At 31.8% G+C, this 15,857-nt stretch overlaps 6 non-coding genes across 6 annotated transcripts; 5 read left to right on the top strand and 1 right to left on the bottom strand.

Annotated features, from left to right (window-relative positions):
• Nucleotides 1-764: 764 nt before the first annotated feature.
• On the bottom strand, nucleotides 765-837 carry Trnav-cac (transfer RNA valine (anticodon CAC)). Its single transcript has one exon. It is a non-coding gene; the product is annotated as a tRNA-Val (tRNA).
• A 3,082-nt stretch (nucleotides 838-3,919) lies between these two features.
• On the top strand, nucleotides 3,920-3,992 carry Trnat-ugu (transfer RNA threonine (anticodon UGU)). Its single transcript has one exon. It is a non-coding gene; the product is annotated as a tRNA-Thr (tRNA).
• Nucleotides 3,993-4,559: 567 nt separating this feature from the next.
• On the top strand, nucleotides 4,560-4,632 carry Trnat-ugu (transfer RNA threonine (anticodon UGU)). Its single transcript has one exon. It is a non-coding gene; the product is annotated as a tRNA-Thr (tRNA).
• Nucleotides 4,633-7,310: 2,678 nt separating this feature from the next.
• Nucleotides 7,311-7,383, top strand: Trnat-ugu (transfer RNA threonine (anticodon UGU)). The gene has a single exon. It is a non-coding gene; the product is annotated as a tRNA-Thr (tRNA).
• A 90-nt stretch (nucleotides 7,384-7,473) lies between these two features.
• Trnat-ugu (transfer RNA threonine (anticodon UGU)) lies at nucleotides 7,474-7,546 on the top strand. The gene has a single exon. It is a non-coding gene; the product is annotated as a tRNA-Thr (tRNA).
• A 250-nt stretch (nucleotides 7,547-7,796) lies between these two features.
• Trnat-ugu (transfer RNA threonine (anticodon UGU)) lies at nucleotides 7,797-7,869 on the top strand. The gene has a single exon. It is a non-coding gene; the product is annotated as a tRNA-Thr (tRNA).
• The last annotated feature ends 7,988 nt before the right edge of the window (nucleotides 7,870-15,857 follow it).

Raw genomic sequence — 15,857 nt, 5'->3', positions numbered from 1 at the left:
TTTAATAGTACATTAAAATAAGCAATAATTTCCTCACTACGAATGCTAGTATTTTATATGTATAAATTGTTCTGACTATAAAATATTTGAACAAAAGAACGAAACTAGAACAGATGAAACGATTATTACCCCGAAGCAGAGTGGCGCAGTGGAAGCGTGCTGGGCCCATAACCCAGAGGTCCGTGGATCGAAACCACGCTCTGCTAGTTATTGTTTTGTTTTCGTCTGTTTGCCATTTCAGCACTTATCAAAGTTGATTTGACTTATCTTTTGTGCATAAATAAGCTGACGTTTAATCAAAAACTTAATTCTTCGTAGCATGATCGCTTTTTCTGACGATCTTTATCAGCTCAATGTTATAGTTCAGACATTAGGAAGGAAATGGCAATCGAGTGAAGATTTTTAAAAAAATAATCATCGAATTAAATAAAAAGACATTTAATAATTAATTTTAATTAAATAATTAAAAAGACATTCTCTTTTTTTCTTAATGTTTTTCTGTAGCAAAACTTATTTAATGATTCTAAAAAAAAAGTGTGACAAATAGTTGTTGATAAATGAATTGAAGGTATAGAATTAAAATCCTTTCTTTAAATACAAAAAAAAATATTTTAAACACTTTGATATATTAATTGTGATACAAAAAAAAATAAAAAGGAAAGAAAGAGGAAAGAGGGAAAGGAATTATTTAATCTTTTATATAATCGCCATAAAAAAAGACAAATAATGAAACTATAAAAGGATTATTGATAAAAATATCTGTCTGTTTCCGCCCGGGATCGAACCGGGGACCTTGCGCGTGTGAAGCGCACGTGATAACCACTACACTACGGAAACTCTTGCTTAGGAGTGCATTAATAGTCATTTTATTTATTCTTTTTAATAATAAGACCGAATTTATGTGTATAAAAACCTTTTTTAGAGCTCTACAAGCAGACCAGGTAAATTAGAGCTATTAAATTTGGCAAAATTATACTTTGGAGGGAAACAAATATGTATCTCGAATTGTTTTTTAAATATTGATTTGTAATTAAAATTAATAAATTAGAAAGTATCTATTATTTTGCCATTTCTTCCCTTGCCCGATAACTTCGGAGTGAAACGTTTTATTATTATTGTTTAAAATTTCAGAAATAAATTTTTAAATGTTCCAATTTTAAAACTCTTTTTTTTTTTTTTTTTTTTGTGTGTGTGTGTGTGTGTAATGCTGACAATTTTTTTTAAAAAAATATTTTCTTGTATAGTTTACAAATGTAATTCCCATTGTTATAAATAAAATGAAAAAATCATTTTCATTTCTTTCTATCAATATTTAACTTTGTTTTTTTGTTGTTGTTGTTGTTTTTTTCTCTTCACTTTTTAAAATCTAAGAAATGAACATTTTGTTTAATTTTTTTATGTCTTTTGACAATGTTGTAATGAATTATTATTCTCTTATTTTATTTCGTTAACATTTTGGAGGAGTTTGGAAGCAAAGCTATCTTTGTAAATATTAGGTAACTTAAGGATTGTAATAACTATGTTGTATGATTACATTTAGTTATTTATTGCTTTTTTTATCCGTATGTTTCAATCCTGTTAACAAGCTCACAAAGGTGCTTATATTATTTATAGAAAAAATGCACTTATTTAGGGTTTATGGAATCATTTCCTTGTATTTAAATCTAATGAAAATAATTAAATCTCTGTACTGTTAGACCCATAAAGTATGTTTCGTTTTAAATAATTTTTTTCTGAAATGTTACTATTATTACTTGATCTAACTAATATCGTTTAAACAATTTTTAAAGAGATGAAATTTGATTATTAAAAGAAAAAGAAATTTGTTGAACTACAGAAAAAAAAAATTCTTGTACTAATTCTTTAAGAATTTTTTTTGTTAGGAATGGTAATAAAATTATATATATATATATATATTATTTCTCAGATTTATTACATTTAGACTGTTTATTACTGACTTCCAGATCGAGTAAATAATTTTTTAATATAGATTACTTTTCGATTTATTTGTACTGAGTTTATTCGTATATTTAATACAAGTAAAATTGTGACAACTGAAAACAATAAACGATTTTCATTTATATTCCAAAAATTTTCTTTCCAATAATAAGATTTCCAAAAGCATTATTAACATTTCAAAAGTCATAACATAAAATTTAAAAAAGATATAAATTCGTAAGCAATGAGTGCTACTTAAGAAGCCAGGATATATTTTAAATGATGACATTTAAATTTTGTAATTTTTTATGCCTTTTCATATATACAAACACATTCTTTTTACCTCTACCACATTTATTATCTATTAAAATGAAGAAAATTTTAGATGACAGACAAAAATGTAGCATTTTTTTTCAAAATTTTCTTCTTAGTAAACTCTGTGATTAAATCTAAAATTTTAAAAGACTCACATCTCCTGAACACGATAAGAATCTCAACTTCTGGGTTATTTTGTGGATGAAAATAACAATAAATGTCTCAAATAATAAATTAGAAATTCAAAGGATGAAATAAGTTGTTGTTAAACCTGTATCAAATGCGACAAATTTTAAAGCTCTCGAACAGAGACTCGAACCCTGGACCGTTAGGTTAAAAGCCTAACGTTCTACCTTCTGAAGTAACCGGGCTTTGATAGACGATACGTACTTTACCATTGCAATAAAGCAAACAGTTATAAGTACGAAACTTCATTTTTTTTCTACTTGCTGGTATATGAAATATACAAAACAAAAAGTATTGAAATTGAAAAAAAAATTCTAACTCAGAAGTTTTGCCAATCTTTAAATTTCCGATCTCACTGAGTTCGAAAAACAAACTTTTGGAATTATTTCTGTCTGTCTTCTTGCACTAAAACTGAAAAACGTTTTGAAATTGATGGATGAAAACTGGTTCGTTGTGTACTTTGAACCACATTTCTAGATTTATGTAGAATTTTAAATGTAATCCGTTCGAAGGATGTCTGTCTCTACTTTTGTCGGAATACAAATGAACACAATTATTAAAAAGAAGAATGAAGAAAAATATCGGACTAAAGTCAGTGAGAGGCAGCTTGGGCAAATCTTTTAGGGTGCAAAGTCACCTTTGTATCACATAAAGTGAAACGCAGATATCCCATGTTGCAAATTTTTGGACGAAGTTAGGACAAAATGAGTAAGTACATACTGCATTTTCAAAACCAAATATAAAGAATGGTATGAACAAATTCTACCTAACTCTACCAATGGATCCATTGCCTCATCTCACTGTTATTCAATAATTTATTATATAAACAGCAGCCTAAAATTAACTTCTACTTCTCTGAATAAGAATCACTTTAACTACGCCAAACGCCTTGAAATCCTTCTGTCATAAAAATCGGAGAATCTTTTCTCTCCATCTGCACAGCAATATGAAAAGTAACGGGTTTCATTTTATGTGCGGAGTAGTTAACAAGGCCATCATAGCTCAATGGTTAGAGCACTGGTCTTGTAAACCAGGGAACAAGAGTTCAATACTCACTGGTGGTTGAAATAAGTGATATCTTTTTTCTTGTTCTGTGTTTCGATACTTATCGTGTGAAGAAAGTTTTCACTTGAAGGGCGAGTCAAAACACAGAGCCGTCATAGGTCAGTGCTTAGAGCACTGGTCTCGTAAACCCGGGGCCATGAGTTCAATCCTCACTGGTCGCTTGATATAAGTGATATCTTTTTTCTTGTTCTGTGTTTCGATACCTATCGTATGAAGAAAGTTTTCACTTAAAGGACGAGCCAAAACACACAGATATTATAGCTGAGTGGTTAGAGCACTGGTATCATAAACCAGGGGTCGTGAGTTCAATCCTCACTGTTGTCTTTATGAAAGTCATATTTTTTTTTCTTGTTCTGTGTTTCGATACATATGGTATAAAGAAAGTTTTCACTTCAAGGACGAGTCAAAAAGATGAGCCATCATAGCTCAGTGGTTAGAGCACTGGTCTTGTAAACCAGGGGTCATGAGTTCAATCCTCACAGGTGGTTTAATGATAGTGATTTTTTTTCTTGCCCTGTGTTTAGACACCTAACGTATAAAAATTTTTCACTTCAAGGGCGATTTAGAAGGCAGAGCCCTCATAGCTCAGTGGTTAGAACACTGTTGTTGTAAACCAAGGTTCGTGAGTTAAATACTTGCTGTTGGCTTGATGAAAGTGATTTTTTTCGTGTTCTGTGTTTCGATACCTATCGTATAAAAAAGTTTTCACTTCAAGGGCGATTTAAAACCCGGAGCCATCATAGCTCAGTGGTTAGAACACGGGTTTTGTAAACCAGGAGTCGTGAGTTCAATACTCAATGGTGGCTTGATGAAAGTGAATTTTCTTCTTGTTCTGTATTTAGATACCTATCGTATATAGAAAGTTTTTACTTCAAGGGCGACTCAAAACACAGAATCATTATTGCTCAGTGGTTGAAGCACGGGTCTTGTAAACCAGGGGTCGTGGGTTCAATCCCCACTGGTGGCTTGATGAAACAGATTTTTTTCTTGTACTTTGTTTAAGATACCTATAGTATAAAGAAAGTTTTCACTTCAAGGGCGAGTCAAACCACAGAGCCATCATAGCTCAGTGGTTAGAGCACTGTTCTTGTAAGCCAGGGGTCGTAAGTTCAATCCTCACTGGTGGCTTAATGTAAGTGATTTTCTTTTCTTGCCCTGTGTTTCAATACCTGTCGTTTAAAGAACGTTTTAACTTCAAGGGTTAGTCAAAGCACAGAGCCGTAATAGCTCAGTGGTTAGAGCACCGGTCTTGTAAACCAGGGAATTTGACTTCAATTCTCACTGGTGGCTTGATGAAAATGAATTTTTTTTCTTGCCCTGTGTTCAGATACCTCTCGTATATAAATAGTTTTCACTTCAAGGGCGATTCAAAACACAGAACTGTCATTGCTCAGTGGTTGGAGCACTGGTATTCTAAACAAGCGGTCGTAGGTTCAATTCCCACTGGTGGCTTGATAAAACTGAATTTTTTTTTTCTTGTGCTATGTTTCTATACCTATCGTATAGAGAAAGTTTTCACTTAAAGGACGAGCCAAAAAACAAAGATATTATAGCTGAATGATTAGAGAGCTGGTATGGTAATCCAGGGGTCGTGAATTCAATCATCACTGGTGGTTTGATGAAAGTCATATTTTTTTTTCTTGTTATGCGTTTCGATACTTATCGTATGAAAATTTTTCGCTTCAAGGGCGATTTAAAACGCTGAGCCCTCATAGCTCAGTGGCTAGAACACGGTTCTTGTAAACCAAGGTTCGTGAGTTAAATCCTTGCTGGTGGCTTGATGAAAGTGATTGGTTCCTTATTCTCTGTTTCGATACCTATAGTATAAAAACACTTTTCACTTCAAGGGCGATTCAAAACCTGGAGCCATCATAGCTGAGTGGTTTCGGTACTGGTCTTGTAAACCAGGGGACGCGGGTTCAATCCCCAAGGTCGCTTGATGAAACAAATTTTTTTTCTTGTTCTATGTTTCGATACCTATCGTATGAAGAAAGTTTACACTTGAAGGTCGTGTCGAAACACAGAGCCATCACAGCACAGTGGTTAGAGCACTGGTCTAGTAAACCCGGGGTCGTGAGTTCAATCTTCTATGCTGGCTTGATGAAAGTGATATTTTTTCTAGCCCAGTCTTTAGATCCCTATCGTATGAAGAAAGTTTTCACTTGAAGGACGAGTCAAAGAGCAGAGTCTTCATAGCTCAGTGGTTAGAGCACTGGTCTCGTAAACCATGGGTTGTGAGTTCGATCCGCACCGGTGGCTTGATGAAAGTGATATTTTTTTCTTGTTCTGTGTTTCGATACCTATCGTATAAAGAAAGTTTTCACTTCAAGGGCGAGTCGAAATACAGAGCCATCATAGCTGAGTGGTTAGAGCACTTGTCTCGTAAACACGCGGTCGTGAATTCAATTCTCCCAGGTGGCTTGATATGTGATATCTTGTTTTGTGTTTCGACACCTATCGTATAAAGAAAGTTTTCACTTCAAGGACGTGTCAAAACACAAAGCCATCAAACCTCAGTGATTAGAGCATTGGTCTTGTAAATCAGGGGTCGAGAGTTCAACCCTCGCTGGTGGCTTAATGAAAGGGATTTCAAGGGTGAGTCAAAACGCAGAGATATTATAGCTCAGTAGAGATGCATAATCCGCGATTTTTTGAATAACAAATAATATTGCTATTGTTATTTTTAAATATGCGTTCCAATTATCTGTTATTTCAATCATATTATTAATTAAAAAATATTACTTAATATTAAATATAAAATTTATTAATTGTAATTAATACTTAATTTACTAATTTAATTAATGTGTGATTGAATTAATTTTTCTGTTTCAGCTCACTTCTTAACTTTTATTTTTTTTCTCAAAACTATTTATTTATTAGAGTGAACAATTTTCTAGAAAAGATGAGTTAAAAATATATGTCATTTCTTTAAAATGTTTACTTTAGTCCTATATTCTACCAATAGATGGCGCCAGCAGTAAACAGAGTACATGTAATCAAAGTCAATCATGTCTCGAGCAATTAAAAATTATCTGTATGGAATAGGGCATCATCAAATACGAATATCGGTCACTCCCGTAAAGTGGAGCGGTGACTTAGCACTTTCCAGTGAAGCCTCGCACTTTCCGGTGAAATCACCACTCCGAAAAATTTCAGTGACATGCAATTCAATGATACGATACGATAATTCCAATAACCGGTCCGTTCACTTTTCAATCCAATCACAGATTTCTTTCGAGAGCTTCCATTGGCCAGATCGTAACGATTGTTACTTTCCAGTGAAGTCACCGCTCCGGCAAATTTCAGTGATATGGTATCGATTGTTAATTTCTATCGTGATCCAAAACCTGTAATCGAAATATCATCAGTAAGATCGTATCAAAGATTTGAATCACACCCCTCTTTGAAAAGTATTGATCACTTGTATTTGTAACTTTTTGATATTGGTTACGTAATAACCGCTCTGAAAATATTCGTTATCCCTATAGCTCAGTGGTTAAAGCACTGGTTTTGTAAATCAGGAGAAGTGTGTTCAATTCTCACTGGTGGCTTGATATAAGTGATAACTTTTTTCTTGTTCTGTGTGTTCGATACCTATGGTAAGAAGAAAGTTTTCAATTGAAGAACGAGTCTGAACACAGAGCCATCATAGCTCAGTGGTAAGAGCACTGGCCTCGTACACCAGGGGTAGTGAGTTCAGTCCTTACTAGTGGCTTGATCAAATTGAAATTTTTTCTTCTTGTTTTGTGTTTCGATACCTATCGTATAAAGAAAGTTTTCATTTCATGGGCGAAGCAAAACTCAGAGCCGTCATTGCTCAGTGGTTAGAGCACTGGTCTTGTAAACCAGGGGTGGTGAGTTCAATCCTCACTGGTGGCTTGATATAAGTGATATCTTTCTTCTTGTTCTGTGTTTCGATACCTTTCGTATGAAGAAAGTTTTCACTTCAAGGACGAGTCAAAACGTGGAACCTTTATAGCTCAGTGGTTAGAGCACTGGTCTTGTAAACCAGGAGTCGTGAGTTCAAACCTCACTGGTGGCTTAATGAAAGTGATTATTTTTCTTGCCCTTTGTTTCGATACCAATCGTATAAAAAAAGTTTTCACTTGAAGGGCGAGTTAAAACATAGAGCGATCATAGCACAGTGGTTAGAGCACTGGTTTTGCAAACCATTGGTCGTGAGTTCAATCCTCAAAGGTGACTTGATGAAAGTGATTCTTTTTTCTTCTTCTGTGTTTCGATACCTATCGTATGAAGAAAGTTTTCACTTCAAGGGTGAGTCAAAAACCAGAGCCATCATAGCTCAGTGGATAGAGCACTGGTCTTGTGAACCAGGGGTCGAGAGTTCAATACTCACTGGTGGCTTATTGAAAGTTTTTTTTTCTTGCCCTGTGTTTAGACACCTAGCGTATAGAGAAAGTTTTCACTTAAAGGACGAGCCAAAACACAGACATATTATAGCTGAGTGGTTAGAGAACTGGTATCGTAATCCTGGGGTCGTGAGTTCAATCATCACTGGTGGCTTGATGAAAGTCATATTTTCTTTCTTGTTCTCTGTTTCGATACATATCGTATAAAGAAAGTTTTCACTTCAAGGACGAATCAAAACCCAGAGACATCATAGTTCGGTGGTCAGAGTACTGGTCTTGTAAAGCTGGGGTCGTGAGTTCAATCCTCACTGGTGGCTTAATGAAAGTGATTTTTTTTTTCCTTGCCTTTGTTTAGACACCTAACGTATAGAGAAAGTTTTCACTTCAAGGGCGAATCAAAACACAGAATCATCATTGCTGAGTGGTTGGAGCACTAGCCTTATAAATCAGGAGACATGATTTCAATCCTCACTGGTGGCCTGATGAAAGTGATTTTTTTTTTCCTTGCCCTGTGTTTAGATACCTATCGTATTAAAATTTTTCACTTCAAGGGCGATTTAAAAGGCATAGCCCTCATAGCTCAGTGGTTAGAACACGGTTATTGTAAACCAAGGTTCGTGAGTTAAATCCTTGCTGGTGGCTTGGTGAAAGTGATTGTTTTCTTGTTCTGTGTTTCGATACCTATCGTATAAAAAAAGTTTTCACTTCAGGGGTGATTTAAAGACCGGGGCCATTATTGCTCAGAGGTTGGAGCACTGGTCTTGTAAACCAGGGGTCGTGGGTTCAATCCCCACTGGTTGCTTGATGAAACAGATTTTTTTTCTTGTTCTATGTTTCGATACCTATCGTATGAAGAAAGTTTTGACTTGAAGGGCGAGTCGAAAACATAGAGCCATCATAGCACAGTCGTTAGAGCACTGGTCTCGTAAACTAAGAGTCGTGAGTTCAGTCCTCGCTGGTGGCTTAATGAAAGTGTTTTTTTTTTTTCTTGCCCTGAGTTTATATACCTATCGTATAAAGAAAGTTTTAACTTCAAGGTCGAGTCAAAACGCAGAGATATTATAGCTCAGTGGTTAGAGCACTGGTCTCGTAAACTAAGAGTCGTAAGTTCAGTCCTCACTCTTGGCTTGATATAAGTGATATTTTTTTCTTGTTCTGTGTTTCGACACCTATCGTATAAAGAAATACTTTTATTTATATATAATCAATATTATGGTTGACAATGGAAAAAATGCTTCGTTTATTAAAATTTCGTGGATTTCGGAATTTAACTGGAAAATATTACAATATTCGCATTAAAAATATTTGTTTTTTTCTTTTTGCAATAAATTAATTTTCTTTAAAATATTTTAATTTTAAATGAGGTTAAATAAATTACCGATTTAACATAAAGGTTCTACTTTCCCCACCCCTTCTACAAAGTGTTCTAGAGGTATATAAAAGAGAACTGAAATTATTAGACTTGAAAATATAATCTGATACTTTTGCAAAAAAGTCATTTCAAGAAAATATCAGCAATGTTTACTGTGTCTCAATCAATTTAAACTAAGGATTTAAAAAAATCGAATCGAAATTTCTGAAAGTAAAAGAAAAATTGCTGAAAAAAAAGCTTCAACCAGCCTTTCGATTGTCAGTCATGTATATTCTATATTGTATTGTCTACACATTATTTTTATTCAAATTGTATTTTATTTTTCAGCGAAAGTTTTAATAAAAGAAACGCATGTAAACTATATTAAAAAATCATAAAACTTCATTAATTATAAAATATTTATTATCAAAACAAAAATACTTTCAAATTAACATTCTTTTATTTTAAATAATTTCTGCATTTTTTAGATTGTCTACTGTAAAATTTTTAGCTATGTTTCATAAAAAATGTTTTAAAAATCGGTGTCGTAAAAGACAGGGCTAAATGCGGTGTTTGTGTCTCGCAATACCATACACTTTTAGGAATTAAAAAAAAATAACAGTAAAATTAATACATTATTTCGCTAACATAAATATTATAATTATAAAGTTTTTAAAGATTGTGATTTATAAAAGTCTCTTCTTATCTTTATGTATTTTACCCTTTAAAAAGGTAATCCAATTGAGATCCCCATGAATCTCAGTGCATCTACATAATTTTCAAAAAAAAAAAAAAAAAACTGTTTTTGCGGGATTTTTTCCCTGATTCAAACATAATTTTATAGCGGTATTCATAAAAATGATACTATCTATGGCTTATCTTTTTCATTAAGAGTGTAAAAATCTAGCTTAGCTTATAAGATACTCTTAAATGCTTCGCATAGCACATAAAATTACCTTAATTTAATATATAAATTAAATAATTAAATATTTCCCAGACTTGGTTCTTGTAGAGTATTAAGAAAACTTTAAAAAATACGATACGTTGATATTGTCTATATTTATTGTTCCTATGCAGATTATTAAAAATTGAAAGCTATTCAAACAAAAATAATAAATTAGTCAATAATTAAATTTAATTTAACTGAGCAATAGAAAAAGAGTATCATCTGAAGTATTACTACTCCACAAATATCCGATTTAGTCAGTGTCAATAAATGATTAATAAAAAAAATTAATAGGGGGAAAAAAAGTTTTTTTTTTTTTTTTCGTTTACTAAAAAAAGCTAAAGAAATTTTTTTATATATCTTAAGCACAAAATAAATTAAATCATTCCTCATGGCAATCATAAAAAGCATATATATCGAGATATTTGTTTATAACTGGCATATGTTCTATCTGATTGGCTGGATGTTTTCCAACGAGCTCAACCCATCTGAGTTCCGACAGAATAAGTTGTCGAAAAGGCATGCCAATGATTGATAATTAATCACATTCAAGAGACATGGAAGCGCAGAGAACATCTGTTAAAAACCTGAAATCATCTCAGACCAATGATATGAGTAAAGGCGCTGTTGCTATAAAATTTACGCGTTCTATCACTTTTGGTTCCGTATATTTAAACTATGAGCCCTGCAAGCGTGAGAATTCCAGTGCCTCTAAGCTCTGACCTGTTTTTCGTGGACGAAAGCAAAATGGAATCTCTTTTCCTTCAGTGCTGGCTCATCGGCTGGAAAATAAAAGTCAACCCAAGTAAATGCGAGTGCCTCCTGTTTACTAAAAAACTGGTAATGCCTGACTTAGCCCCTATCCAAATTTTCGGCTAACCCGTCCTCTTCGTAAATGAATATAAATACCTAGGGTTAATTTTAGACGCCAAATTGAGCTTTAATAGTCATATTAAAGCAGCCCTCACCAAAGCTACTAGAATGAGTGTTAAACACAACAGCTTCATTTCTCCTAGGAGCAAGCTATCGATTAGGCTCAAGCTTCTGCTCTACAAAGCTATTTTAAGACCAATATTAATGTATGGCTCCCAAATTTGGGGGGCGACTTCCGCCACTAACATTAAGAGGTTGAAAGTTTTCCAAAATAGGCACCTGATCAAGATTGTAAACGCCCCCCCCCCTGGTATATCAGAAGAAAAATCTTACATGACGATCTCAAAATTGAACCTGTTTCGGAATTTATTAGAAGAACATCAATCAATTTCTTCGAAAAACTGCCCCAGATTCGTAACAAGTTGCTTAACCTTCCTGCTTATGATCCAGCAGTATCCAGCTCGAGGAAGAGACCGAGAGCTGCGATAGACAATGTCTATGTCAACTTCCCCTCAGTCAAAAAACTGAGAACTAATTAACTCTGCTACCAATCTGGTGGATTAAATTTATCAAAATTATTTGTTTTGGCCTCAGATAGCTACGATGAGCTACACGCGTGAAATTTCTTGAAATTTTTTCCTTCAGAAAATTTATTCCTTAAAAAGTCCCAATAGTTATGGCACGTGCAACGTAATTCCACTCAAGTTCTGTTTTATCCCATAAATAATATAAATATTATTTTCAAATTAATTAATTGTATCATAAATATTAATAACATGAATTAAATACCAAATTTTATGACGTTAGAGCTTTATTGCGCTCGTCCAAACTAGTTTCAATTAAATTTAACTTTTCCCTAAACTAACAAATTAAAGTAACTATTCCAAATTATGATGTGGAGGTGCTCGTGACCACTTTGTCACATCGCGGAACTCCGAAACATCACAACGTTGCCGTTGCCGCTTTCCTTCAGAGAGATGGCAGGAGGGGGACACCTACTGAGCTATAATTGAATTGCTTCGTGGTCAGATTTTACCTCCATGGGGTTATCGTTTGCGGTTTGAAGGAATGGTATTCTTAATTTGTTGTTTCTGAATTTGAACTCACACGTGTTTCGAAATTTTAGGTACATTTTTTGTTTGCATTTTGTCGTTGCTATAGAATTATTAAGGCAAAATTTAAAAAATAAAATAAGGATAAAGTAATTAAACATAAAACATTATTATCTCCGAGATATTTTTTTCAAAAGTGCATTTTCTTACTTATGAAGTATGAAAATATATAATAATAAAAATAAAGTTGGGATTTTAAGTTCTTAGTTTAGAATTACTGTTTATTATTATTATTATTATGAACCTTTATATAAAGCATATGAAAATTATCCTGAAGTCTTCAAAGAATGGAAAACTATTTTCGCAACAAAAATATTGAAAATTCAAACTTGTTTTTATTTCATTATTATTAATAAAATAATTTAAATTTATTTATTTATTAAAGTAAAATTGACCATGCTTTTATTTGATTTCCAACTTAACAATAATATTTTTACAAACTTTGTAAATATAGTGCAATATTAAATAAGGGATTGGTGGCTCGAAAAACTGAAAGGAATCTAATGAAAAGGTTAAAAAAAGATGTATCGTATTTTTTAGATACCGCATTATTTAAAAAATATAAAATAAAATTATAAAATTTAAAATATCTTTAATAACCAAATATCAGCAGTAATATAAAAAGCAGTTTCTTAAAATTTCCTCTTCCTTTCTGCATTGTATATTTAATTTCCTGGAAAACTTATTCAGTAAAAATGATTGTGCGAGTATCTTAATACAATTCTGTCTTCTTTTGCTTGTTCGAAAAAAGAAAAAAAAAAAAAAAAAAGAAAGAAAGAAAATGTATTTTCATATTAGTAATTCAAGTACATAATTAGAGAGAGGGTGGAGAGTGCTCTGGCGATATTTCACAGAAAAAAATTATCGCTCTCCATTTCTCAAATGATTATTTTATTTACTCTCATAAAAAAATTCTACTACAGAATCTTATAGAATTTTTACAGCAATTCAAACTAGTCACCAAATTAAAATTAACATTCTCTATTTAATTTTATAATTAAAACATAATAAATTTTATTCCAAACAGCAAGATTTTTGTATTTGTATAAAACTGAGTTTTTGACAAATAAGGTAATAAATATGTTAAGGTTATTTGTACGTTTCTCACGCACATAAACACTTATTAATTGGTTCATCATCTTTCATTTATTTTCACAGAAGAACCTTCAAAATTGAAACTGAATGCATCAAACTTTACTTTTTTTGTAAATTTTATACAGCAATTTGCTTTAATTAGCAGTCATCATATTTTTCTAAAATGTATTAATTGTAAAAATGTGAGGAAAGAAACAGTAAGTGACGACATTTCTATTTTATATCTAATTCGGGTTTTTTGGTAATGCTATAAATTTCGAAAAATCGATTTGTAATTAAATAAAGTATCAGAAAAAAAAAACCCATTAGAAAACAGATTTCGAAAAAATATTTGAATAATCAGTGTCAATAAAAATAAGTAAAGAGGAAGGCAATAAATTTTTTAATTGGTAAACATATTAAAAAATCTTAATATGCATAAAAAAAACTGAGAAACTTATGGCAATCGTAATAAAAAGTTTTAAAAAATCCAATCATTGAATTTAGTTCTTTTTAACTGAAAAATAATGTTTCATCCCCTTAGTTACTATCGGACGTGTTCTTTTCTTCCGCAGGCATAGCATACTTGAAAAACCGCTCATCAATCAACGTCAAGGTTAGCGGACCCCCATAGTGAGCATATGGTGCGCTCGTCTCGAAATACATTTGACCCCTTAAATTCACGAATCCGCCTCAAATCGGCTGAGGCAGACACCCTGTTGGATGGGTCAATCTCGGGTGGGTTAGGGGGTCATGAGATTAAACAGAGATATGAATTTTAAGCATAATAATTATTTTTATTATTTCGTAATGTTCATAAAGAAATACAAAATGAATCTGAAATGAAGAAAAAAATTAAATTTCTTTTATACAACAATGCACGGAAAAAAGATCGCATTAGGTTTTGCATAGTAATTAATAAGCAATTTGAGAGATTAAAAACAAAACAATGACTTTGAAATTCCTTTATGATAAGATAGATTCATAAGATATTTGGAAATTATTTTGTGCAAATGGAATGCTTTGAAATGTTATATTCTAAACTTATAGCTGATAAAAATGTCTTAAAAATATTTCATAACGAAAATAAAATGTATAATGTAATGATTTAAAAAAAAAAAAAAACTGTATACCTGAAACATAATTACTGAGCCAAATATTAAATTTTCTGATTTAAATATGACAGGCCTTTTGTTTGTGCACGCATGTATGTGTGTGTAATTCTTAGTTTTCTTATGTGTACAAACATCTCCACATTAAATTATTGTTTGCACAGGAAATTGTTTTGGAGAAGAACTGAAATTAATTTTTAAATTAAATGAATTTCATTTTTGGAGAATTGATGCCTTCTTAAATAATATGGGGAAAAAAAAAAAAACTTTTTTAAATCAATTTTCTTCAAAACATGCCAATTTTTCTATAAAAATTCAGATTTAAAACGTGAAACCATTAGAAAAGTATTATTTCAAGTGAAATTTCCAACAGATACTTTCCTCACTGTTTTCCGAAGTGTGTTAAATTCGAAACAACGCGTTCAAAATGCTTACTGATTGAAATCGGCGCGTGGTTAAAAGGCTTGCGGATCATCATCAGATGTTTTGTACTTGGGAGGCCCGTCCTTTATTCACCCTTTTCCTGAGTTTACTCTGCCTTTTACCAACTTTTATGACTTGCGTTCTGGAAAGAAACACTATGTGAAAATGAGGATTAATATCTTAGATAGGCAATTTCTAAACACGTGTGGAGACTTGAATATGTTTTTTCTTCGCCACTCTTTCTGATATTTGCAGTTTTATTTTGTTTTCGGCTTTTTACATCTTTTTAAGTTTTTGTTTTTAATAAAAAAAAATTAATCAGAAAAAATTTATTTTATTATTCCCCAGTTTTTAAATTGATAATTATTTAAGAATCTCTTTCGAAAACTGCTGGCGAACATATTTGATTCACTAATCTTGATTGTGATTATTGTAGATTTAAATTTAAAATGTTTTTAAAATATAATTTAGCTGACTTAATGTAAAAAAAAATAAAATAAAGATGGAATGCAAGATCGCTGGAGATTATACAAATTTATTAAAAAAAAAAGTTAATAAACCATTCTTTAAAAAAAAAAATAAAATGTGCTTAAATGACATTTGGATGGACACAAGTGATTTTTTTATTTGCTTGAAAATTTCATTCCAAGGAGTAATATAAATAATATTATTAAATTTGTTGCCTATTGTATGATACCATTTGTTATAATTTGAATTTTAATGCAGTTGCACATCATATAAGATTCTTAGTTATTATTTAGTTTACTTATTATTATTTAGTTTTAAGAAAACAAAAAGCCTATAAAAGGAATATAAAATTAGTTATGCTTAGAATAATCCATTCATCTAATGATTCTTTCTAATTGTATAGAAGAAATGAATGGTTTCTTTTACAAGGATCTATGAAATCACATCCACAAAAGTATGTATTTTGTACGAGAAATATTTACACGATATCATTTTTTAACTTATTTCCAAAATGTATTTAACAAAAGACCTCTTTGTCGTGATAAATAATCAACTTAAAAAAAATTCTTTTCATTTTAATATTATAAAATTGATCATTCTCTGGTTAATGTACCATAAAACCTC

The sequence above is a fragment of the Argiope bruennichi genome, chromosome 10 (assembly GCF_947563725.1).
Source record: "Argiope bruennichi chromosome 10, qqArgBrue1.1, whole genome shotgun sequence".
Taxonomy (NCBI): domain Eukaryota; kingdom Metazoa; phylum Arthropoda; class Arachnida; order Araneae; family Araneidae; genus Argiope; species Argiope bruennichi.
Note: the sequence above shows the minus strand (reverse complement) of the source record. Positions and strands in the feature narration are given on the sequence as shown.